Here is a 26,484-nt window from a genome sequence, read left to right on the forward strand (position 1 = left end):
GCCCATGCTTGTTTTAAGGTTGATCTTTAGTCATTTTCCGGAGAAGGCAATGGCACCCCACTCCAGTACTCTTGCCTGGAAAATCCCATGGACGGAGGAGCCTGGTAGGCTGCAGTTCATGGGGTCACTAGAGTGGGACACGACTGAGCGACTTCCCTTTCACTTTTCACTTTCATTCATTGGAGAAGGAAATGGCAACCCACTCCACTGTTCTTGCCTGGAGAATCCCAGGGAGGGGGAGCCTGGTGGGCTGCCGTCTCTGGGGTCGCACAGAGTCGGACACGACTGAAGCGACTTAGCAGCAGTAGCAGCAGTTAGTCATTTTTTCATTTGTTAAGGCCTTTTTGAGTTTTTTTACATCTTATTGAGTTTATTTTAGTAATTTAAATTTAGCTAGAAAGCCACTCCTTTTCTTTGGACTTTCAAATTTGTGTTGAGAGAGTTAAGCATGGTGTTTCCAGTGTAGTTTTTGGTGCATCTTCTTTTGTATGACTGTATAGTTTCTCTACCCTTCCTTTCATCGTGAGATCATCTGTGATTTATCTGTTTTCTTTATCTTTTTAAAAAAATTACATTAACCAAATTTTGTATGAATTTTTTATTTCCTACCTTATTAGTTTCAGCTTTGTGTATATATTTTCCTTTCCTTTTTTTTTTTAAAAATAAGTGAAATAAATCTTTTAACACTTTCCTATGAGTACAAATTTCACTGTGAACCACAATTATGGTATCATAAATGACAATTTTCATTTCTTTCAAAGGATTATAATCTTTATTTCTATTTTAATCTAAACTGCATGTGATGAAATGCTTCATTTCCAGTAGTTCAGAAGTTATATTTAATTGTACTTGACTATCATCAGAAAATAAAAGTTATATAATGATCTTTTTTATTTTTTTGGCTTGGTAAGATATTTTTTAATCCAAATACATGATTGACTTATGGAGTTGGTGATGGACAGGGAGGCCTGGCGTGCTGCAATTCATGGGGTCGCAAAGAGTCAGACATGACTGAGCGACTGATCTGATCTGATCTGATATATATGAAAATGCACAAATTATTAATACTGTATGGTCAGCCATTTCAGATGGCTATTCTCTTGCTGTCTGTACTTCCCCTGCTCGATGAGTTCCTGCCTCACTCACCTGATCATCCAGTCTTCTTAATTATAGGGCTCAATCAGTAACTGCCCCACAGGCCTTTGCCCTCTGCTGCAGCTGCTAATTTCCCTGGAAATTGACAAGTAAACCTGACCATCATTTCCTCCTATAAATGCTAGCTTCTTTCTCGCCTAGTAGTAAAGACTGCTGCCATGTCTTGGTCACTGTCTGCCCCATATGGTATGGTGTTACTCCAGGACACTTTGTGTAAGATTTCCCCCTTTACAATAAGTCATTGATGTCTCTCTCATTGTCTAGGCTCTTTCTTCTGTCTTGAGGCTGGGTAACTACAAGGCTCGAAGGCCTCCTGGGTGATAGGTAACAATACAGCTCAAGGCAGCAATCCAGAAGTTGCCTTTGAGCTACCTCAAATCTCCACCCTAAATGCCAGAGGTAACTATTAACCTGGCTTCTATATCATAATTTAGTTTTGCCTGACTTTGACCTTGATATTAAAAGGAGACAGTATATCTTTCTTAATGATTATTCCCTCATATTTATTATATTAGATTAATCCATGCTGTTTTATGCTATTGAAGCTTATTCATTATTACTGTTGAAATATATAGGGTTTTGCGGTTGGAATATATCCCAGTTTATTATCCTTTCTAGTATAGATGGATGTTTGTTTTTTTCCCCAGCTTAGAATGATTACAAAAGTGATCTTCTAAATAATTTTATATGTGTATTTTGGTACTCATGTGCATTCATCCTTTTAAATTAATATTTAGAAGTGAACTTTCTAGGTGACAATGTCCAATTATAGTTGATTATCTCAAACAGCTTTACAAAATAGTTATTTTTGTTCTCATAGCAATGTATGCATTCCTCTTGCTCCTTATCCTCAACAATATCAATATTGTCAATCTTAATTTTAGCCATTGTAGTAGCATGTAGATGTATAAAACTGTGGGCTTCATTTGCTTTTTCCTTCTTATCCATGATGTTGAGAACCTTTTCATAGTTTTATTAACTATGTGGATATACTTATTGTGGAGGATGTGTTCAAGTTTGTTCCCTAATTTTGTACTGAATTGACAGTCTTTCTTCACTAATGGGTAGCAGTTTGCTGTTTATTCCCGGCAGAAACATCATTAGATACATAAACTGCAAGTAGCTTCTCTTATTTTCTGATTGGTTTCTTTTCTTCTTTGTAATAGCTTTTTAATTAAACCTTTTTATTTTGAAATAATTGTACATATTCCCATGAAGTTCTAAGAAATAATACAGTATCCCATGTACTCCATACTCAGTTTCCCCTTTGGTAATGCTTTGAAGAACTATAGAATAATAACACATCTGGATATTACCATAGACACAATCAAAATACAGAACATTTCCATTGCCACAAGGATCTTTAATGTTTTCCTTATATAGCCACACCCACTTCCCCTCCCTTTAGCCCCTCTTTAACTAAGGACAACAACTAATCTTTTCTCCATTTTTATAATTTTGTCATTTCATGAATGTTCTGAAAGTTGGATCATACATCATATTTTGAATTTGGCTTTTTTCATATGGTACATTTTTCTGAATATTCATTTAGGTGCCAATAGTTCACTTAATTTTATTGCTGAGTGGCATTTCATGGTATATTTGTACCACAGTTTTGTTTTTTAAATCATTAGCCCATTGAAAGATATCTGTGGTTGTTTCCAGTTTGGAGATACTAAAAACAAAGCTACTATTTGTATCCCTATACAGGTTTTGTTTGTTTGAGGGGATAGTAAGTATTCATTTCTCTGAGATAAATACCCAGGGGTGAATTACTGGGTTATGTGTAGTTACATATTTCATTTTTTTAAGGAAATTGCTAAATAATTTTCCAGTGTGGCTAAATACTGTTTTACATATTGCATTCCTACAACAATGCATGAGTGATCTAGTTTATCTGCGTCCTTGCTAACATTGTATATTTGGTCAGTATTCTCTAGTCTTTCTGATAGATATATAATAATATCTAATTGTGGTTTTAATTTGCATTTCCCTAATGGCTAATAATTTTGAGCACGTTTTAATGTATTTAACCTTTGTATGCTATTAATACCTTTAGTAAAATATCTTCACATCTTTTGCTCATTTTTTATGTGTGTGTGTGTGTATGTGTATATATATATATATGTGTGTGTGTGTGTGTGTGTGTATATATATATATATATTTTACTCCTGAGTTTTGAGAATTTTTATATTTGAGATAATGGTCCTAATCAGGTATGTGGTTTGACAATGTCTTTTCCCATTCTAAAGCTACTTTCTCATCCTATTAACAGGATCTATTGCAGAGCAAAATTTTACAATTTTGACAAGGGGCAGCTTATTAGTATTTCTACATATGAATGATGCTTTGGTACCAATTCCAAGGACTCTTTGCCTAGTCCTAAATTTTAAAGATATTCCTCCTTTTTCCCGAAAGTTTTATAGTTTTATGTTATAATTTTAAGTCCAAGATCTTTTTGTTCAGGGAATGATATTTCTTCCCCTATGGATGTCCAGCTGCTTCAGTATCTTTTGTTGAAAAAGTGATCTTTCCTTCACTGAATTGCTTTTAACTTTGTAAAAACCATTTGAATTTTTATGGGGGTCTGTTTCTGGGTACTCTGTGTTCTCTTGACCTGTATATCTAGTTCTCTACCAATACCACAAAGTCAAGGCTTCTGCAGGGCTGGCTTCTTCCAGAGGGTCGACGGGAGGGTGTGTCTCTCACTTCTTTCAACTTCTGGTGGCTGCTAGCATTCCTTGGTTTGTGGCCGCAGTACTCCAGTCTCTGCATTCATTGTCACCTTGCTCTCTGTGCTTCTGTCATCAAAATTTTCTCTGTATTCATCTTGTTAAGATACTTGTGCTTACATTTAGGGACCACTTGAGTAATTCAGGAGAATCTTCCCATCTCAAGATAGTGAACTTCTTTGCAAAGTTCCACTTGTCATACATGATAACATTCACAGTTTCCAGGGCTTAAAATCTGGATATCTCTGTGGGTCATTATTTTATCTAGCACATGTAGTATGATTTGTATATTATATGATTAACTCATTTTGAGTGTGAAATTCCATGAGTTTAAGTAAATTTGAGTTGTACAACAATAAGCACAATTTAATTAGAACATTTCCTTTACTCCAAGAAGAAACTATATGCCAGTTTGCAGTTATTCTTTTTCCCTGCCTCCAGTGCCAGACACTATCAAATACTAATCTACTTCTTTCACTACAGATTTAGATGTTTATTTTTAAAATTTATTTTATTGAAGTATGCAATAAAGTTTACAATGTTGTTTTAATTTCTGCAGTACAGCAAAGTGATTCAGTTATATATGTGTATATATATATTCTTTTTCATGTTCTTTTCTGTTATGGTTTATCTCAAGATATTGAATATACTTCCCCATGCTATAAGTAGGACCTTGTTATTTACTTATTCTATATATAATAGTTTGTATCTGCTACTACCATACTCCCAACCTATTCTACACACCTCTCCCTTGGCAACAAGTCTGTTCTCTACATCTGTAAGTCTGCTTAGGTTTCATAGACATAGACAAGTTCATTTGTGTCATTCTTTAGATTCCACATATAAGTGAAATTATATGGTATTTGTCTTTCTCTTTCTGACATGCTTCACTTAGTGTGACAATCTCTATTTGCATTTATGTGGCTGCAAGTGGCATTATTTCATTCTTTTTTATGGATGAGTAGTGCTCCACTGTATATATTTACACTTCTTCATCTACTCATCTAACAATGGACATTTGGGTTGTTTCCATGTCTTGTCTATTGTGACTAGTGCTGCTATGAACATAGAGGTGAAACTTTGAATCATAGTTTTGTCTAGATATATGTCCAAGGGTGGGATTGCAGGATCATATGGTAACTTTTAGTTTTTTTGAGAAAGCGCCATACTGTTTTCTGTAGCGGCAACACCAGTGTACATTCCCACCAACAGTGTATGAGAGTTCCCTTTTCTCCACACTCTCTCCAGCATATGTTATTTGTAGACTTTTTGATGATAGCCATTCTGACTGATGTGAGGTGATACCTCACTAGAGTCTTGATTTTCATTTCTCTAATAATTAGTGATGTTGAGTATCTATCTCTTCATGTGTCTGTTGATATCTGTATGTCTTCTTTGGAGAAATACCTGTTTAGGTCTTCTGTCCATTTTTTGATTGGGTTGCTTGGTTTTTTATCACTGAGTTGTGTAAGTTGTTCATCTATTTTAGAAATGGACAAGTTTAACTATTTTTATATGAACATTTCATATAAATGCAATCATATCATATATGTTACCATATATGTTACCTTTCATCTGGCTTCTTTCACTTAGCATAACATTTTGAAATTCATTCATGTTACATTATGTTTCAGTAGCCTTTCTGTTTGACTGATGAATTATATTCTCTTGTGTGGATGCATCATATTTTGTCCATCCCATTCACCATTGATAGACATTTGCATAGTTTTCATTTTTTTCCCCATTATTTAAAATGCTCATGTGAACATTTAACGTACAAGTTTACATTGTAGTAATGTATGATCCCCAAATCTCAATGGGATATAGCCCCAATGGTTTATTTTATTTTATTTTTTTGTCACTTTTCACAACTGCCATGTCTAGGATGCAGCTTTGCTCCATGCTATCTTTATTCTAGAATCCAGGCTGACAGAGTAAACCCTAGCAAGCCCATGTTGTGGCAAAGGAATAAAAAGGCAGGGTGGACCATGAGCTGGCTCCTAAAACTTCTACTCAGAAATCACACATTTTACTTTACATACATGTCATTAAGCAAAGTACCACAACACCTCTCCTTACATCAAAGGGGCCAGGAAACATAATCCTTCTACTAGGAAGGGGAACAAATATATAACCACAAAAGTGTGAGCCACATAAACTATCTTACCTAGCAAAATTGTAACACTAACTAAAAATTAATTTATCTCTAAATTTTCATACATACAATGATTGATGAACTATGATTCCTTCTAATAAAAGAGTGTTAGGAAGTATTAGAAAGAATGAGGAGAATATCTATGAACTGATATATCTGAAATCATTTCATATATTGTGAAAACAAAGCAAGCTGTATATTGTGAAAAGAAAATACTAAAGTGTATCTCCTGTACAGTATCTGTTATATAAGAAAAAAGGAATATAAGAAAGTATTCATTCATTCACTTATCTGTGCAAAAGAAATGTGAGACTGATAAGCCATAACTAATTATATTGATTATCTGAAGATGTAGGTGGGTATAGGTTAGAAAGTATTAACGAAATGATAATGTTTCAATAGGGATGAAGGGAAAATGGATCTTCTGTATTTGTTTATCACTCTGACATTTAGAACCATTGAAATGGTTCACATTTCACAATAATAAATATTCTAAGTCAGCTAGGAGGTGGGAGAAACCTAAATGCACTACAAAGAATAGCATGTCAATTTATTTGTATCATAAATGAATAACATAAACAAAACTAAGTAGGTGGGAAGAAAACAACTAAACTAACTTTGGAAAACGGAATTTCAGCTGTACAGTGTAAAGCTAAATACAAGGGTACTATATACAAATATGCTCTAGTTAGTACCCACCCCCCACCATAGGGGATGTGAAATAGCAATTCTGAAACTACTTTATGACTTAAAAAGATTAAGTAAATCCATTTTGAACAATGAGAGGTAAATCTTTCACTATGGGGGAAATAAGTGACACATATTGAAAGCAAGAATGATAAAATCAAACCTGGAGCATTAAATCAGAATCAGAGGTGTCGGTATGAACTCATGGCTGTATACATACACAAAACATATGATATAGAAATAAATAATAAGTTTCCTAGCTCTGTCCATTGACTGGGCCTTCAAGTAGTGTGTACAACTAACAAGCAGATTTTGGTTTCTAAATATCATTTATTAATAAAAGGAAGAAGGGATAATTGGAAAAATGACTGATTCCAGAGATGAGGCAGGGAAAATACATGAGTCTGAAATATGTTGTGATTCCAAAAAGTGAATAAGTGCTCAAGAAAGGATTGAGGCATGTTGGGATAACCTGAGGAGCCAATAGCCAAAAATGGAACAGTTTGATCAGCAGTATAGATATAGTATTTCGTTAATATAATATTTCATTGTATTCAGTTCAGTTCAGTCGCTCAGTTGTGTCTGACTCTTTGAGACCCCATGAATTGCAACATGCCAGACCTTCCTGTCCATCACCAGTTCCTGGAGTTTGCACAAACGCATGTCCATTGAGTCGGTGATGCCATCCAGCCATCTCATCCTCTGTTGTCCCCTTCTCCTCCCGCCTTTAATCTTTCCCAGCATCAGGGTCTTTTCAAATAAGTCAGCTCTTCCCATCAGGTGGCCAAAGTATTGGAGTTTCAGCATCAACATCAGTCCTTTCAATGAACACCCAGGACTGATCTCCTTTAGGATGGACTGGTTGGATCTCCTTGCAGTCCAAGGGACTCTCAAGAGTCTTCTCCAACACCACAGTTCAAATGCATCATTGTATTCCATAGAATATATTCTATATACTATTTATTTTATATATTATGTGCATTCTATATCCTTCAGGTTTATATCCTTCAGATATAAATAATTGACTAAATAAATGTGGGAATTAGAGGCAAGAATCATTGAAAGATGATGCTAAAGTTAGTGGGCAAAATTATAATGGTATATGGGATCTATGCTTAGACTCAAAATATCCCCACACATGGTTCTTTCTGCAAGGATGGAAATAACAATGCTATAGTGGAGAAATCTGGCAGACACCAGTTAAAACAAGAAATTAAAGTCAGCACCACAACTAGTAAGTGATGTTGATATCATATACCCCCTCATATGATGGCCTGAAAAGGGTGCAACTTCATTCATATGGTATTTTTGGCAAAAATACATAACTTTAATCTGATCCTTAGAAAACACCAGACAGATTCAAATTCAGAGACCCTGTACAAAATAAATGTCCAGTAGCATCAAAGTTGTATAAGACAAACAAAACAAGCATTATGGAACTGAGGTAGACCGTAGGAGACTAACAGGACATGACAACTAAATGCAAGGTGGGATCCTGCATTGGAGCCTCTTCACATTCTTGGTATGTGCTCCCATAGGGCTGAACCTGACTGAAGAAGTACTCTGACTACTCTCCTTTTAAGATTCAAGACCAGGAACCTCAGGTGTACTTCGAATACTGTGCAATAATCATACCATGTTCCATCATTCATTTACTTCCTCACCCGCCTCAATGAACATTTCACTTTATTCTCTCCTCATCTAACATACTCTACTTCCTCTTCCTCTTTATTCTCATTTTATCATCTTGTCCCAGCTGGTTCAAGTGGTAAAGAGCCCACCTTCCAGTGCAAGAGATGTAAGCTACTCAGGTTTAATCCTTGGGTCGGGAAGATCCCCTGGAGGAGGGCGTGGCAACCCACTCCAGTATTCTTGCCTGGAGAATCCCTTGAACAGAGGAGCCTGGTGGGCTACAGTCCATAGGGTTGCAAAGAGTCAGACATGACTGAAGCGACTTAGCACACACAGAGGTTATTTCACTAGGAAATCAAAGTAACCAGAAAGAAACTCCCAATGTTCACCTTGGCACCTGGTATCATCTGGTCTCATACGGTGGCTGCTTTTTTGTTACTAAAGTTGGACTGATTATGATCCTATTTAATGCCAAACACTTCTCTCATAGTATAAAATTCATTTCTTCTTACCTCTCTAGTGCATCATTCAACTTTCCCATTTCATTCCTGTATCATTGTTTTCTCTCTCTGCTGCATCCTTGTTATGAGACATTGTCTTGCTAATTTGCCTTAAAAAATCATGTTGACACAGACACTTGTCTATTTTTCTGCTCCACTTTACGGCTAAATCCTTTGAAAGTATTGTCAATATTTTTCCTTTCCTCTGACCATTGTCCATTGAATCCACTCCAATATTGATTTTGCACCTAGCGCTCCATTAAACTTCTTCTTGTCATGTCAGCAGTAACCTCTACATTGCTAAATCCAATACTCAATTAATAGCTATTGTAATACTTGACCTGTTAGCAATCAAGTCAATCTACCTTCACCCTTAAGAACTTTTTTCTTTTTTTTGGACTGGGTTCCCAAAACTACAAAATTATGGCTTTCATCCAGTGTCATTCCTAAAGTCAAACTTTGGGGGTGCCCATATTCAATCCTTCAGGCCCTTCTTTTCTATATTTGCATCACTCTATAGATGTTCTCATTCAGCTGTATGTACTTAAATATTATCCATATGCTAATCATTCCCAAAGATATATCTCTGGCCAGGACCTTTCCTTTGAATTTCAGTCCAGTATATCACTGACTGCCTACCTAATATTTTAGATATCAAATAGATCTCTGAAAGCTAGCATGTCCATTTTATTACTCCTCCAAGCCCACTTTATCTAATGCCATTATGATTCCAGTTATTATCAGCTTCATATTTCTAGTTAGACAAGTCAAAAAACTTGAAGTCATGTTTGAATCTTCTCTTTTTCTCACACCCCAAATCCTACTCATCAGTAAATCATGTTTGATTTTAACCTTTTTTACCATTTACTATTCTAGTGGAAATTACCAGAACTTACATTATGCCAAGAGCCTCCTGATTTTCCTGAGCCTACCTTTCACACCTACCACCTGTTTCTACACTGTACAGAAATCATTTCTTTTAAATTATAAGTTAGATTGTATCACTTTTAGTTAAACCTTCCAATAGTTCTCGATTTCATTTAGAAAAAAAATCAGAAATCATCAAATGGCATAAAAACCATATGTATCCTCAACTTAATATCTCTTTGACTTCATCAACTACTGTACTCTCTTTGCTCTCACTGGCCTTTTTGCTGTTCCTTGAATGTATCAGGCACAGGTCTTAAGACTAATTGCTTATTACTTTTCAAAAGGATTTCTCCCATGTATCTTCATGACTCCTTTCATCACCTTCCTAAAGAACTTATCAGAGTTATGGCCATTCCATTTTAATTTTCAGAGCTTCTAACACAGTGCTTTGTGCTCCTTAAACTAACAATATATGCTCTAACAAAATAATAATATTGTATTTGACATGTTTATTGAAAGTCCTTCCTTTACCTGCAATAGAATGTAAGATTAATGAGGATTGTTTATGTATTCCCTATTGTCTCTCTACCATGCAAAATAGTACACAGTAGGTGCTCAGTAAATATTTAATCACTGCATAAATGAACAATCTCAGTTTCAACCTCAGTAACATAGAATGATTTATGCCTGAGCTTTCTTTCCAGATAAAACAAATGTTCTTTGTAAGATACAAAACATTGAACAAATGAGTGATAGTAGTATATTCCTCAACAGCTATGAATGTAATCTTCTGAAATAGCTTATTCATTATTTTATCTTTAGACCAAAAATATGTCTCATGGAGGTGGATGACATAATGCAAAAGACTAAAATTAATAGCTCAGTCTTTAAAGACTTTTCCAAACACTATTCACTTTCAAATATTGAAAATCATATTTTAATCGAGTGTATATGAAATGAAGTTATCCTTCAAGAGAAGAATATGGCCAGTAAGAATTTCATTCCAAATAAGAGCATGTTTGCTGGTTCTAGGGGTTATGATGTGTACCTAACCCCTACATTAGGATGTGTGTTCATATGTGAAAGTGTCATTAGTCGCTCAGTCATGTCTGACTCTTTGCGAGTCCATGGACTGTAACCCCTCAGGCACCTCTGTCCATGAAATTCTCCAGGCAAGAATACTGGAGTGGGTTGCCATGCCCTCCTCTAGGGGAATCTTCCTGACGAGGGATTGAACTTGGGTCTCCTGCATTGCAGGCACATGCTTTACCATCTGAACCGCCTGGAAAGCCCAGGTTAGGGTACAGCTTTCAGCTAACCTAAAAGCCTAGGATGTGACTTTTGAAAGCCGCAATTCAAATCAACCACTAATGATAAAAGTAGACATTCTTTTTTCAAATCACTTTATTACTTTGCACCTTCTCTCTTTTCTTGTTTCTACTTTTATGTATATATCAAGACCAGACAGACCTACTCATGGTATTTCTTACCTTCAAAATTACTTTAGGATAGATAAATATCCAAAGCCATGTAGTTTTCTCTTTAGTAAAAAAAAGAGAAAGCTTTTAGTCCTTGAAGATTTATATTTTTTTGATAGCGTTAGAATACAATTTTATATTGCTCATAGTAGCTTACCAATTATTTTCTTAAAGTCTTTAAAGATTTCCCAAACTATAGCAAATGCACTTAGGCTACAGAGACATCAAAATGTATAAAAGAGTCAACTCCTGGCTGTAGGCAAACCTCAATTTAGTATGTGAAAAGAAACACTGTGACAACCGATGTACTGAAGAAGATAAAAGAGTAGTCACTAAGTAGCACAGCTTTAATGAACTGACCCAGAGTATAAAAAAATAATTAGACTCATAATTAGAGAGTAGTAATTCATACCTTAAATTATATGGAGTTTTTGGTTGAATTGATGCAATACTTGAAATGCAATCCAACCTTCACTGTCGTTGTGAGCAAGATAAGACCTAAAACTTATCTTCCCTCAGAAGCAGCACTGACTATGAAAAGTGCCCTGTGTAAGAGCTCATTTTTAAAAACAAAAATTTTAGTTCCCAGATATTAGCAGTTGAGCTAACAGTAGAAATTGGCCTGTTCCTTCTACCCTGCAAATATCAATACTTTCTGCTATGGAGTATCTTAACTATCCAATGAGACAGCTTAAAAGTGCACCAAAGTTAAAAATATCCATTTTCATTGGGCAAAGTCATTTAGTAGACATCATAAGTAGTATAATGAATTAGAGAAATCCCGGAGAAGGCAATGGCACCCCACTCCAGTACTCTTGCCTGGAAAATCCCATGGATGGAGGAGCCTGGTAGGCTGCTGTCCATGGGGTCGCTAAGAGTCAGACATGACTGAGGGACTTCACTTTCACTTTTCACTTTCATGCATTGGAGAAGGAAATGGCAACCCACTCCAGTGTTCTTGCCTGGAGAATCCCGGGGACGGGGGAGCCTGGTGGGCTGCTGTCTATGGGGTCGCACAGAGTCGGACATAACTGAAGCGACTTAGCAGCAGCAGCAGCAGCAGCAGGCTGTTCCCACTGAAATCACTTGAGCCTAACATGAAGTTCACTCAGATACCAAGTCATTCCTAGGAGCTCAGAGAAAAATCTCAAAGAATGTGCAGGCTGTTTGGGGCAACAAAATTACTATTAGCAATTAATGGATAGAAGTGATCTCATTTTCACACCTGAAGTAAAACCACCAAAGAATTAGATTTTGCTTTTAACATGTTCTTCATACCCAGCTGATTTTTTGTTTCTTATCTCCTATTTCTATTCCCTGTTTCATTCTGCTAAATGCATGATTCCATCATTAAGCCAGCATCTCCTGAGTTCCGACTATGTGCCAGGTACACAGATCAGTAAATTATGAAGCATGTGTTTTCACAGGGATCTTTGCTAACTCCATATATCTATTACTATGGGGCACTTCACACTGTTCATTGTTTATGATGATTAATACACTCAATGCTCACAACAACCGATGGATGTAGGTATTTGATCATCATTTTATAAATAAGAAAACATCACATCAGACAGTGTAGAGCTGGCTTTAAGCCCACTCTTCCTGACACAATGACAAGCCCCTCTATAACCAAATTACCACACTCTTTCAATATGGACCTTCTACATTCCCCACCTTCAGAGCTACTCCACGTTGTTTAGTTTATCCACAAAGCTTCACCCTTTTGTCCTTGATGATGAGCTGATGGTGAGCTCCAGCACTGAACCTTTTTCTCTCTACAATAGTCTCTATTTGTTTCAACTATACAGATCACTTTATAAAGCTCTGGAAAATCTTCAGTCTCTGCTAGAGAATACAGGAATCACTAATAGAGGAGCTGGTTAGGATCCTTCAAGGAGGCAGCAAGAGGAAGGAAGGGGAGTATGACCTTTAAGTGAGAAAGAAACAGCTGAGACAGGTAGGGATGAGAAACATGACTCAAAGGCTGGAGCAGGATAGAGAAAAGATATTTTTAGTGACAATTTGCAGGTGTTCCATTGTATCTTAAGCAGATCTGGATTATAAACAGGAGAAGGATAAAATCAGAATTTTTTTTTTTAAGAAAAAACAATGACTGCGTTCTGTTTGTACTTGTCTTCAGCATGTGCTTCAGAGTGGATGCAGAATGTTATTAAATCCAAGAAAAAAATAAATATGAATTTATCTATTTTGGGTATTTCTCAGTAGTGCCAGAAATCCAAACCTGTATATGTTGTAGGACTCTGTCACAGACTCTAAAAGGAGTGATGAAATACATATCTGATGGTCTCAGTTTTTTTCTGAACAACGTCTGTGTGAGGCAGTGACCATGTTAATTTCTTAGATTGTACAACTGTTTCTACAAGGCAAAGAGAATCAGGAAGAAGAATGATTTTCCCATTTAAGTCTTACTGGAGAATATTTTGGCATGTAAAGAGAATTAAAAAAAATTATGCTATAGGGGCTAAAGTTTAAGAGCCATTGGCTTTTAAAAAAGATTTTATTGAAGTATAATTGATTTATTAGGTTGGTGCAAACGTAATTGCGGTTTAAAGCCTTGAATTTTAAATCATTATAACTAGGCTCAAACACATCTTTATTAAGCAAAACAGGAACCATCACAATCAACAAAATTTTGCCAACAAGAAATAAATTTATTTACTCCTGTAGCATAAAAATCTGTGGATGAACTCTTGGAAAGCATTTTCTGCCTCCTGCTTATTGTGGAAGCATTTTCCCTGCAAAAAGTTGTTGAGATGCTTGAAGAAGCAGTAATGAGTTGGCAAGAGGCGAGGTGGATATAGCAGATGAGGCAAAAGTTTATAGGCCCACTCATTCAACGTTTGAAACATTGGTTATGCAATGGGCAGTTGGGTGTTGTCATGAAAAAAAATTGGGCCCATTCTGTTAATCAATGCCAGCTACAGGCATCGCAGTTTTTGGTTCATCTCATCAATTTGCTGAGCATACATCTCAGGTGTAATGGTTTCACTGAAATTCAGAGAGTTGTAGTGGATCAGACTGGCAGCAGACCACCAAACAGTGACCATGATCTTTTTTTGTGCTAGTTTGGCTTTGGAAAGTGCTTGAAGCTTCTTTTTGCTCCAATCACTGAGCTGGTCATCACCAGTTGTCATATAAAATTCACTTTTCATGGCACACCACAATCTGATTGAGAAATGGTCTGTTGTCATTGCATACAATAAGAAAAGATGACACTTCAAAACACCAATTTTTCTTTTATTTTTTGGTCATCTCATGAGGCACCCATTTATCAAGCTTTTTCACCTTTCCAATTTGCTTCAAATGCCGAGTGACCGTAGAATGGTTGACATTGAGTTCTTTGGCAACTTCTCATGTAGCTGTAAGAAGATCAGCTTCGATGATGGCTCTCAATTTTCACTGTCAACTTCTGATGGCTGGTCACTACACTCCTCATCTTCAAGGCTCTCATCTCCTTTGCAAAACTTCCTGAACCACCAAGTTCCTTATGTTCCTTAGCAGTTCCTGGGCCAAATGTGTTGTTGATGTTGCGAGTTGTCTCCACTATTTTACGGCCGGTTTTGAACTCGAATAAAATAATTGCTAAATATGCTTTTTGTCTAACATCATTTGCATAGTCTAAAGTAAATATAAAATACTCAAGCAACTAATAGTCATTAACAACAATACATAAAATGAGAATGCATATTAAAATGATGTATAGCATAATCACATTTATTTAAGAATGTATCCCAATATCAAGTGGGAAAGTTCAACAATGCAAAAGCACAATTACTTTTGCACCAACGTAATACAATGCTATGTTAATTTTTGCTATATAGCAAAATGATTTAGTTATACATATCTATCTATCTATCTATATAGATATATAGATTCTTTTTCAAATTCTTTTTCATTATGTTTTATCACAGGATGTTGAATATATTCCCAGTACAATATAGTAAGACCTGTTGTTTATCCATTCTATATGTAATAGTTTACATAAGAACTTTTTAAAAAATCTTTTTTTTAATTTATTTTTTAAATTTATTTTTGATTGGGGGGAAAATTGCTTTACAATGTTGTGTTGGTTTCTGCCATACAACAATGCAACTCACCCATAATTATACATATACCACCTCCCTCTTGAACCTCCCTCCCTTCCCCTCACCCTACCCCTCTAGGTCATCACAGAGCACTAGGCTGGGCTCCTTGTGTTTAAAAACAACTTCTTGCCAGCTATCTATTTTACACATGATAGGCACCCCACTCTGTACTCTTGCCTGGAAAATCCCATGGAAGGAGGAGCCTGGTAGGCTGCAGTCCACGGGGTCGCTCTGGGTTGGACACGAATGAGCGAATTCACTTTCACTTTTCACTTTCATTCTTTGGAGAAGGAAATGGCAACCCACTCCAGTGTTCTTGCCTTGAGAATCCCAGGGATGGGGGAGCCTGGTGGGCTGCCGTCTATGGGGTTGCACAGAGTCAGACACGACTGAAGCGACTTAGTAGCAGCAGCAGCAGCAGTGTACATATGTCAATGCTACTTTCTCCATTTGCCCACTCTCTTCTTCTGCCAATGTGTCCACAAGTCCATTCTCTATATCTAAGTCTCCATTCCTTCCATGGAAATAGGTTCATGAGTACCATTTTTCTTGATTCCATATATATGAATTAATATATGATATTTGTTTTTCTCTTTCTGACTTTTCACTCTGCATAACAGAGAGCCATGCACTTTTGAGCAGACCTAACTATTCTGAATTTGTATTTTAGTGATAAATCGAAAACCTGGCTAAGGATGCAAGCTTTAGAATTGGAATATGGGTTCAAATCTAGTCCCTGCTGCTTACTAGATGAGTCCTCTCAGTTACACAGTTGACCTGTGAAAACCTTGCCTACACCATCCATAAAATAAACACAACATGCCCTACTAGAATAAATAGAACAATGATGGTAAAACATCAGAAAGAGTCCCTAACTCACAGCAGACAATCAATAGTAGCTTTTCAAATTTTATGTCGTAATGGCAGGAACTTGTATAAACTTTTAAAGTTCTAATTAAAAGGAAGAGAACAGAGGAAAGAAAGATCTCAATTTAGAATTCCAAAGCCTCTCAGAATTTCTTCAGTGAAGACTATGTTTCTTTTCCCTGGAGTTTGAGTAGCCACATGAGACCTGCTGTGGACTGGGGCTCAGCAACGACATGTCAGGATGGGTTCAACTCCATGACACATATGAGATCAATGTTAGCTCCCTCAGGGTAGATACCCACCTCAGGGACATTTCTGAGGCCTCTAGAATTTTTGATGTCACCAAGCTGAGCTAGACATGCACACACAACACTCCATGGGGAAAAAAGTAAAACTTTGCTTTTTGACAAGGAAAGTGGAATGATGTTAAATCTTTGCTAGTTCCACTTAAGTTAAGACACAGCCCTCACAGCCCCCAGTTCTCTAAACTATAAAACCTTCAACCTCTGCCAACAATGCTTATAAATTGTGACTTATCTCATAGCACCTATTAGCAATCTTCAGTGCTAAATTGGTACTTTCAACGTGATAAGTGCCTTTCTAACCTGTGAAAGAGTATCCATTTTCTTTTCCACTTAGAAGTGAACTGGAGGTATTTTTATTGTTGCTGAGTTTTCATGTGTTACTGAACTAGTGGAGAATCCCCTGCAAAATACTCTGCCTTAAACTTGTTAACAGTGTGTGAGGAAACAGTCTTAACACTTGAATCTTCATTCCCACATCAAGGCAAATAATCATTATTTTAAGTCATTTCAACTCCATCCAAACAATGTAAAGGTATCACAGACTTTATTACAGTAGTTCCCCCTTTTTCACAGGGAATACAGTCCAAGATTAACAGCAAAATTGATAATAAAATAATAATAACAAAACAGAGCACTTACAACAATAAACTATAGTAAGAATGATGTGAATGTTACCTTTATTTCTCTCAAAATATTATTATAGGATTGTACTCACTTTTGGAGAAGGCAATGGCACCTCACTCCAGTACTCTTGCCTGGAAAATCCCATGGAAGGAGGAGGCTGGTAGGCTGCAGTCCATGGGGTCGCGAAGAGTCGGGTACGACTCAGAGACTTCACTTTCACTTTGCACTTTCCTGCATTGGAGATGGAAATGGCAACCCACTCCAGTGTTCTTGCCTGGAGAATCCCAGGGACAGGGGAGCCTGGTGGGCTGCCGTCTACAGGGTCGCACAGAGTCGGACACGGCTGAAGCGACTTAGCAGCAGCAGCAGCAGCAGTATTCACTTTTCTTCTTTTTGTGATGAGATGCCTACACGGTGAGATGAAATCAAGTGAATGACATAGGCATTGTGATGCAGTGTTAGGCTACTGTTGACCTTCTGACCATGCATCTGAAGGGGGATCATCTGCTTGGGGTGGTTCTGGATCACCCAGCATGATGATGTTGATGGTTGGATGTTAGTAACAGATGATGTTGATGGCTGGGGATCCAGCAGAATGGAGTGGCACAGTGGGAGATTTCATCACTCTACTCAGAATGGTGGTGTACACAATTTAATATTTATGATTTATTTCTAGGATTTTCCATTTAATATTTTCAGACTGTAGTTGATTGCAGGCAACTGAAGCCACATGAAAAGAAACTGGGTGTATATGTATGGGATCTGATAGGTGATCATCTTCAAAGTGAGAAATGGTTTTTTTTGTTGTTCAGTCACTAAGTTGTCTCTAATCTTTGTGAATGCAGTTATTGGAGGCCAAAAATTTCTTGACACTGACTCATGCAATAAAATAGAGTTGTTCCTTTAAGAGCATAGCAACTTGCTGTTGGTACTTGCAGTTTAATATCAGTACTCTTCTATAAATAAAATTACAATGTTTTTGATAATAATTTTATTAAAAAATTGTCAGGTAAGAAGGAAAGATAGTATACGTTCAGTGGCAACTAAGTTTGTCAGGGGACATTTTATCATCAGTATTGGAATAAGAGAGAAAGAAAATGATGAGCAAGAGGCCCAGTGAAAATATGAAAGTTATGTGCTTTCAGGAATGTGGCCAAGAGACACAGAAAATTATTTCTGTGCCTAAGCATGTCATCAGACCTGTGGAAGAAAATAATATGTAGTCTGCAAATACAAAAAGAGTTGGCAAAGAAAGATAACAAGTCTAGCATATATATAGTAATAGGTAAATAAAGGAGAAATAGGAGTGAAAATAAAAATAAGACACTAAAGATGGGATGGAGAAAATTAATGACAAAGGAATAATGCATCAGTGAGAAACGAAATTAATAATGAAGGTGAAAAAGAGTTCATAAATAAATGTACTGGTATTCAGAACATTTTCCATTTTAACCTCAGGTATCAAATGCAGTTAAAAAAGAGTAATATAATGTAAGGACTTAAGAGTTAGCCTAGGTAAAAAAACTTTAATTCTATTTTAAAGATGGGAATGAAGGCAAAAGACAACTGAAATTCCCTTAATGACAAAGTAATTTGGTGTTACTTATTGGATACGAGAGTTGGACTATAAAGAAGTCTGAGCACTGAAGAATTGATGCTTTTGAACTGTGGTGTTGGAGAAGGCTCTTGAGAGTCCCTTGGACTGCAAGGAGATCCAACCAGTCTATTCTGAAGGAGATCAGTCCTGAGTGTTCATTGGAAGGAGTGATGTTGAAGCTGAAACTCCAATACTTTGGCCACCTGATGTGAAGAACTGACTCATTTGAAAAGACCCTGATGTTGGGAAAGATTGAAGGTGGGAGGAGAAGGGGATGACAGAGAATGAGGTGGTTGGATGGCATCACCAACTCAATGGACACGAGTTTGAGTAAACTCTGAGAGTTGGTGATGGACAGGGAGGTCTGGTGTGCTGCAGTCCATGGGGTCACAAAGAGTCTGTCAGGACTGAGCAACTGAACTGAATTGAACTGATTGGATACAATGTCAGTATCAGATATTATAGAATATTCTAAATAACATTGAAATGCACAAAAGTGATACACTTTTCTGCAAGGTTCAAGATTAAGAAATAAAAAGACATTTTTCTTGCTGAGATTACTGTATAAATTATCATCATCACATCATGTAGTTGCCCAGTCATGTCCAACTTTTTGCAACCCCATGGTCTGCCAGGCTCCCCTGTCCATGGGATTCTCCAGGCAAAAATACTGGAGTGGGTTGCCAGTTCCTTCTCCAGGGGACCTATCTTCCCAACCCAGGGATCGAACCCTGGTCTCTCACATTGCAATCAGATTCTCTACCATCCAAGCCACCAGGGATTATAGTGGTTGTTTACTGAGCATACATTACTTGCTTCCCTGATGGCTCAGTGGTAAAGAATCTGCTTGCCAAAGTAGGAGACACTGGTTCGATCTTTGGGTCCAGAAGATCCCTGGAGAAGGAAATGGCAACCTACTCCATTATTCTTGCTTAGGAAATCCCATGGATGGAGGAGCCTTGTGGGCTGCAGTCTCAAAGAGTCAGACACAACTAAGCAACTGAACATATACACACATTCATAGAACAGACTGAAACAAAGAGGTTAAGACACAGTAAAAGCACACAATTTGCAAGGGCTTGAAATCAAATGAATGTCTGTTTGACTTTGGATCACTCAGTTCTTCAACATGTGTGGCTGGAGGGAATTTGTGTAATTGGGAGAGTTATTTACATGATAAATATTATGTTATTACTTCCATATCTTTCTACTTATTCCTAAATTAACTCATATATTTATTACCCTAGCTCCATTTTGGAGAAAGACTGAGTTAAAAATAGTTCAAAGTAGATAATATCAAGATAAATGATAAAAAGATAAAACATTAAATCTTTCATAAAACTTCATTAAATAAATTATACTAGTCATTCTTATTAAATTTCTAAAGGCTTCCATATATAGAACTGATAAAATCAATCTCCAGTGATTACCTAAATAAATAAAAATAAGACTCAGGGAGAAGATTGAAAAATAATGAAAACCTGATAAAATAAACCTGTATGATACATTAATAATAATAGTAAGCATTTATTGACCTTTACTTTGTGCCTTAGAAAGCATCACTACAAACAAAACTAGTGCAGGTGATGGCATTCCAGTTGAGCTATTTCAAATCCTGAAAGATGATGCTATGAAAGTGCTACACTCAATATGCCAGCAAATTTGGAAAACTCAGCAGTGGCCATAGGACTGGAAAAGGTCAGTTTTCATTCCAATCCCAAAGAAAGGCAATGACAAAGAATGCTCAAACTACCGCACAATTGCACTCATCTCACACACTAGTAAATTAATGCTCAAAATTCTCTAAGCCAGGCTTCAGCAATACATGAACCGTGAACTTCCTGATGTTCAAGCTGGTTTTAGAAGTCAGAGAAACCAGAGATCAAATTGCCAACATCTGCTGGATCATGGAAAAAGCAAGAGAGTTCCAGGAAAACATCTATTTCTGCTTTATTGACTATGCCAAAGCCTTTGACTGTGTGGATCACAATAAACTGTGGACAATTCTGAAAGAGATGGGAGTACCAGACCACCTGACCTGCCTCTTGAGAAACCTATATGCAGGTCAGGAAGCAACAGTTAGAACTGGACATGGAACAACAGACTGGCTCCAAATAGGAAAAGTACATCAAGGCTGTATATTGTCACCCTGCTTATTTAACTTCTATGCAGAGTACATCATGAGAAACGGTGGGCTGGAAGAAGCACAAGCTGGAATCAAGATTGCTGGGAGAAATATCAATAACCTCAGATATGCAGATGACACCACCCTTATGGCAGAAAGTGACTAAGAACTAAAGAGCCTCTTGATGAAAGTGAAAGTGGAGAGTGAAAAAGTTGGCTTAAAGCTCAACATTCAGAAAACGAAGATCATGACATCTGGTCCCATCACTTCATGAGAAATAGATGGGGAAACAGTGGAAACAGTGGCTGACTTTATTTTTTGGGGCTCAAAAATCACTGCAGATGGTGACTGCAGCCATGAAATTAAAAAGAGCTTACTCCATGGAAGAAAAGTTATGACCAACCTAGATAGCATATTCAAAAGCAGAGACATTACTTTGCCAACAAAGGTCCGTCTAGTCAAGGCTATGGTTTTTCCTGTGGTCATGTATGGATGTGAGAGTTGGACTGTGAAGAAGGCTGAGTGCCGAAGGATTGATGCTTTTAAACTGTGGTGTTGGAGAAGCCTCTTCAGAGTCCCTTGGACTGCACGGAGATCCAACCAGTCCATTCTGAAGGAGATCAGCCCTGGGATTTCTTTGGAAGGAATGATGCTAAAGCTGAAACTCCAGTACTTTGGCCACCTCTTGCGAAGAGTTGATTCATTGGAAAAACTCTGATGCTGGGAGGGATTGGGGGCAGAGGAGAAAGGGACGACAGACAGTGATATATATCAGTTCAGTTCAGTCGCTCAGCCGTGTCTGACTCTTTGCGACCCCATGAATCACAGCACGCCAGGCCTCCCTGTCCATCACCAACTCCTGGAGTTCACTCAGACTCACATCCATTGAGTCAGTGATGCCATCCAGCCATCTCATCCTCTGTCGTCCCCTTCTCCTCCTCCTCAGTTCTCATACTAGTCCATATGCAGCCACTCCTAATTCACCCACAGTATCATTTAAGTGTTCCTCTCAGTTGTTTGCGTCAATAACTTTTGCTCCAGGTAAGCAGCTCTGATCTCTGGCTCTCCAGATGAATGTGTCTCTCCAGATTTTAGTACACTGGTTTGCCCTGCAACTTTAGATCCATGATGGGTACAAGAAAAGTAATCAGTTTTCAGTCTGTTTAACTTTTTCTAGTTGTGAGGACAGGCATGTGGACTCAGCTCTTTACATGTCAAAGTTGAAACAGGAAGGACCTTTGACCTCATATTATCACCTCCTTTTTACAGGTGGTGAAATTAAAGAGCTCACATAACTTGCCCAAGGTTATGCTCTGAGAATTACTGAGTCAAAGGCATGATCTTAACCACTATGGTGTACTCTCTCTATATTACATAAAAATATTAAAGATGTGAATAAAATCATGTTGGAACAACATATGGGAGTAATTATCTTTAGGAATTAACTCTATAAAGGACAGCCTTATGAATGAGGTAACATGAGTTACTGCAGAAAATGAGGAATTTGCCAGACATGGAGGGTGGGAACTTCTAGGCAAAGGAACAACATGTATAAAGGCATAGAGACATTGAAAAGAATGTCATCTGTTCAGATTCAGTTACTGAAGTAGAGGATATATGTTCAGGACACTGATAAATCTGGGGACAGATCTTGCTTTTGTGAAGGACAGTTCTCAGGGCTGTGCATGGAATTTATAACTGACAAAAAATGAAGTCTTTTAAAATGAAGGATTCACTAGAAAGATGGCCCATAGGAGGTAAGAGATAGTAGCAAGAATTTAGTAAAGAGACTTTAACTGAGTCAAGAATAAAACACAAGGGATGTGTTTACATACTTGATAGCTTATATGCAATGTTTGATTAATTTTGGATAAAACAAAAATAGCAAACCACAATCTCTCAAGAGGCCAATTGAAATCTCCCCAAGCTCTCTCTGTTGCTAATTAAAGTTCTCATCAGTACACAGCACCTAAGGTAGGTGAACTTATTTCCAAATCAAAAATAGACTCAGAGACTTTGAAAACAAATTTATGGATACCAAAGTGGGAGGAGGGATGAATTAGGAGTTTGGGATTAACATAAACACACTACAATAAGTAAAATAAATAATCAACATGGACCTACTGTACAGCACAGGAACTCAACTCAGTATTCTGTAATAACCTATATGGGAAAAGAATCTGAAAAAGACTGGACATATGTTTATGTATAACTGAATCAGTTTGCTGTACACCTGAAACTAACATGATGGTATAAACCAACCATTGTTGTTGTTGTTTAGCTGCTAAGTTGTGTCCTACTCTTTTGCAGTCCCAGGGACTTTAGCCTGCCAGACTTCTCTGTCCATGTCATTTCCCAGGCAAGAATACTGGAGTGGATGTCCACTTCCTTCTCCAGGGGATCTTCCTGACCCAGAGATTGAACTCATGCCTCCTGCATTGCAGGCAGATTCTTTACCATTGAGCCACCAGAGAAACCCAACTATTCTTCAATGTAAAATAAAAATTAAATTTAAATAAAAAATAAAAATAGAGTTCTCATCAGTATACGGCACCTAGGGTAGATGGGCTTCATGAGACATTTTACCCATATTGTGAATACTGACATCACAGGGATTTGAATTCATGTAATGCTACTGTTTAATACTTACATCACATAATTATTATTTTTAAGTAATTTTAAAAAGAATTAATTTATATATTTATTTTTGGCTGTGCTGGGTCTTCGTTGCTGCATACAGGTTTTTCTAGTTGCAGTTGAGTGGGGGCTACGCTTTGTTGTGGTGCACAGGCTTCTCATTGTGGTAACTTCTCCTGTCTTGGAGCACAGGCTCCAGGCACACAGGCTTCAGTAGTTGCCGCACTCGGGCTACAGTAGGTGTGACACAGGGGCTCGTAAGTTGTGGCTAGAAGAGCCTAGAGTGCACTGGCTCCAGCAGTGACAGTGCACGGGCTTTAGTTGCCTGTGGTGTGTGGGATCTTTCCAGACCAGGGATCAAACCCATGTTCCCTGCATTAGCAGGCCACATGCATCATCTACTGCACCACCAGGGAAGTTCACATTATTATTATTTTTATAAAAACAGGTCCTGTTACTAAAACCATACTTGTAATTAAAAAAAAAAAAAAAAACGGGTATCAAAGTCTCAAAATATTCCTATAGAAAAATGGTTGAACATAGTTATAATTCCAGCAAAAGCAATTTAAACAAACAATAGGCAGTGCACTTTTAAGGCATCTTCTTTCACCCACACACTCTTGTTTTGAATATGACTTAGGATAACCACAACGATGCATGTAAGGTGGAATTTGTCTTTACCTTTTTCTCTAAGTTCTCTGAGTTTTGAAACTGCGCACCCCTTAGCAATGTTCTAAACTACTTTTCAGTAGAACAATTTATGGCAAATGGAACTTTGTGTTCAATTCTTTATCAGCTGACCACTGTATTGATATTCATTTTTTTCCATGATGTTCTTACTCGTTCCTATTAACATTATAGCATTTATCTATGTATCCACGCTTACTTCAAAAATTAAAAGTGAAAGACAATTGTAACCTTTATTCTGCCACCCTTAATCAAGAAATATAATACATAAAAAGCCAACCAAGCAACCAACCAATAGAACAAACAAACAAACAACTTAAAGGAAGGTAATTGTTTAAATAATTAAATAGTAAATATTGGTGCTCCTACCTTCTGGTGTTTAAAATCTAGGCTAGCTAGGATGGTAGCTAACTCATTCACTTTCCATGTGTTTAGTCGTTCAGCTGTGTCTGACTCTCTGTGACCCCACGAGCCTCCTTTCTCCAGGCAAGAATACTAGAGTGGGTTGCCAAGCCCTCCTCCAGGGGATCTTCCCAACCCAGGGATCAAACCCAGGTCTCCTGCATTGCAGGCAGATTCTTTACTGTCTGAGTTACCAGGGAAGCCCATTCATTCACTCTCCATTGTCACCAGTTTGAATCGGAAAGCAATTCCATATAATGATTTCAAACATATTTTATTGCATGATTATCGGACATTATTACAAAAGGAGTTGGGAGAAGGAATTAGGCTGGGCTGAAAGTAGACCCCCTGGTCATTATTCTCTAGGACTAGAATTGTCTGAGTGAGGGATTCTGATCCTAAGTTTACAGAGACAATGAAACTAAGCATGAAAAACTAAAGCTAGGTTAGAAGCCAAAATTAGTAACTCATAGAAGGGAGCAGAAATGAATAACCAAACCAAAATAAAGTGGTTGGGAACAAATAAATATGAAGAACAGGAATACAACAATGATAAAATTGGGAGATAAAGAAAGAAAAAAAGAGTTATCCATCAAGTAACAAACGTTAAAAAACTGAGCATCTAATTCAAATATGAAAAGTTAAGAAAAATTGCTCCATTCTCTGTACATCTCTGTCTTTGTCTCTGTCCCTGTTCCAGATTGGATATATAAGGGATGATGCTCTTTACCATGTGACCTAGTCAAAGCTCAGAGAAAACAGGATTTCAGGCTCCACTGGACTAGCAAGACTAGATGCACAATTATCATCAAATAAATCAGTTCTACTAGCAGTGTAAAATTTAGTGTGTGCACTCAGTTGTGTCCGACTCTTTGTGACCCCATGGTCTATAGTTCACCAGGCTCCTCTGTCCATGGAATTTTCCAGGTGATAATACTGGAGAGGGTTGCCATTTCCTTCTCCAGGGGATTTTCCTGACTCCAGGATCAAACCTATGTCTCTTGCATCTCCTGCTTTAGCAGGCAGATTCTTTACCAGGTGAGCCACTGGGGAAGCCCTTTGTAAATAGCAAGTTAATTTCAGTGAAATAACAACCAAAAAAAAAAAAAATCAAGAAGCCAAAAATGTCTCAAATGTCCATGAACAATGTTGTGATGTATAAATAGTTTTAAACAAGTTTTAAACTAGTCTCAAAGCATCATTTTATTACCTAGTGTGAAACAAGTTTGACTGTTGAATAGTAAAGTTTCATCAATGACTACTATATAAAATCTACAGCACAATATATAATGCATTCATTGAATAAAAATATTGAGTATGTCAAATATTAAATAGATTAGTGAGGTTGATTCCAGGAAATTCAGAGAAATTCAAGGAAAGCATCCAAATTAAGAAAAGAAATGGTAAAGGAAAAGTCATGAAAAATTTAAAGAGGTGTGAACATAATGGGTCAAGCAGTCTTTATCTGCTCAGAGGATTTTGCAAGAATAAACCTATTAAAAGAATAAATTTACTGCAAATCTCATCCTTACAGTTTCTGTAGTTAGAATGAAACTCATTTAAATGAATATTTGATAAATGCATAAATGAATAAAGATGAAATGAATAAATGAATGAAAAGGGAACATAAATACTAAATGGTGGAAATTAAATGAATAATTCTCTTGAATAAATCAATTTCACTCGAGTTTGCCAGCATTCTATGTAGAGCCATATCATCTAAAATGGTAATTCTGAATGGATCATGTTAATGAATTTCTCTACACAAGAAGTATATAAATTTATGGCTGTAATCAATATACTCTAAATACACTTCATTTAGTATTCTGTCCTTTAAGTACCTTAAACATAAATGATATATTTTTTTCACTGAGTTAGATTATTCACCATTTCTTTCAATAATTTTTTAACATTGAGGTTA

At 37.0% G+C, this 26,484-nt stretch overlaps 1 long non-coding RNA gene across 8 annotated transcripts in view; it reads left to right on the plus strand.

The window, feature by feature from the left end:
- The first annotated feature begins 214 nt into the window (after positions 1-214).
- LOC129643864 (uncharacterized) overlaps positions 215-26,484 on the plus strand; it is a 123,494-nt gene continuing 97,224 nt past the window's right edge. For 3 of the 8 annotated variants that reach the window (XR_008710552.1, XR_008710554.1, XR_008710558.1), the window contains exons 1-2: positions 1,278-1,341; positions 1,420-1,554. This is a non-coding gene — a long non-coding RNA (uncharacterized LOC129643864). Of the gene's footprint in view, positions 314-1,252; positions 1,369-1,419; positions 1,555-26,484 lie in introns of those variants that run through there. The other 5 variants (XR_008710557.1, XR_008710556.1, XR_008710553.1 and 2 more) reach the window with 5 other exon arrangements.

The sequence above is a fragment of the Bubalus kerabau genome, chromosome 2 (assembly GCF_029407905.1).
Source record: "Bubalus kerabau isolate K-KA32 ecotype Philippines breed swamp buffalo chromosome 2, PCC_UOA_SB_1v2, whole genome shotgun sequence".
In the NCBI taxonomy this organism is placed as follows: domain Eukaryota; kingdom Metazoa; phylum Chordata; class Mammalia; order Artiodactyla; family Bovidae; genus Bubalus; species Bubalus kerabau.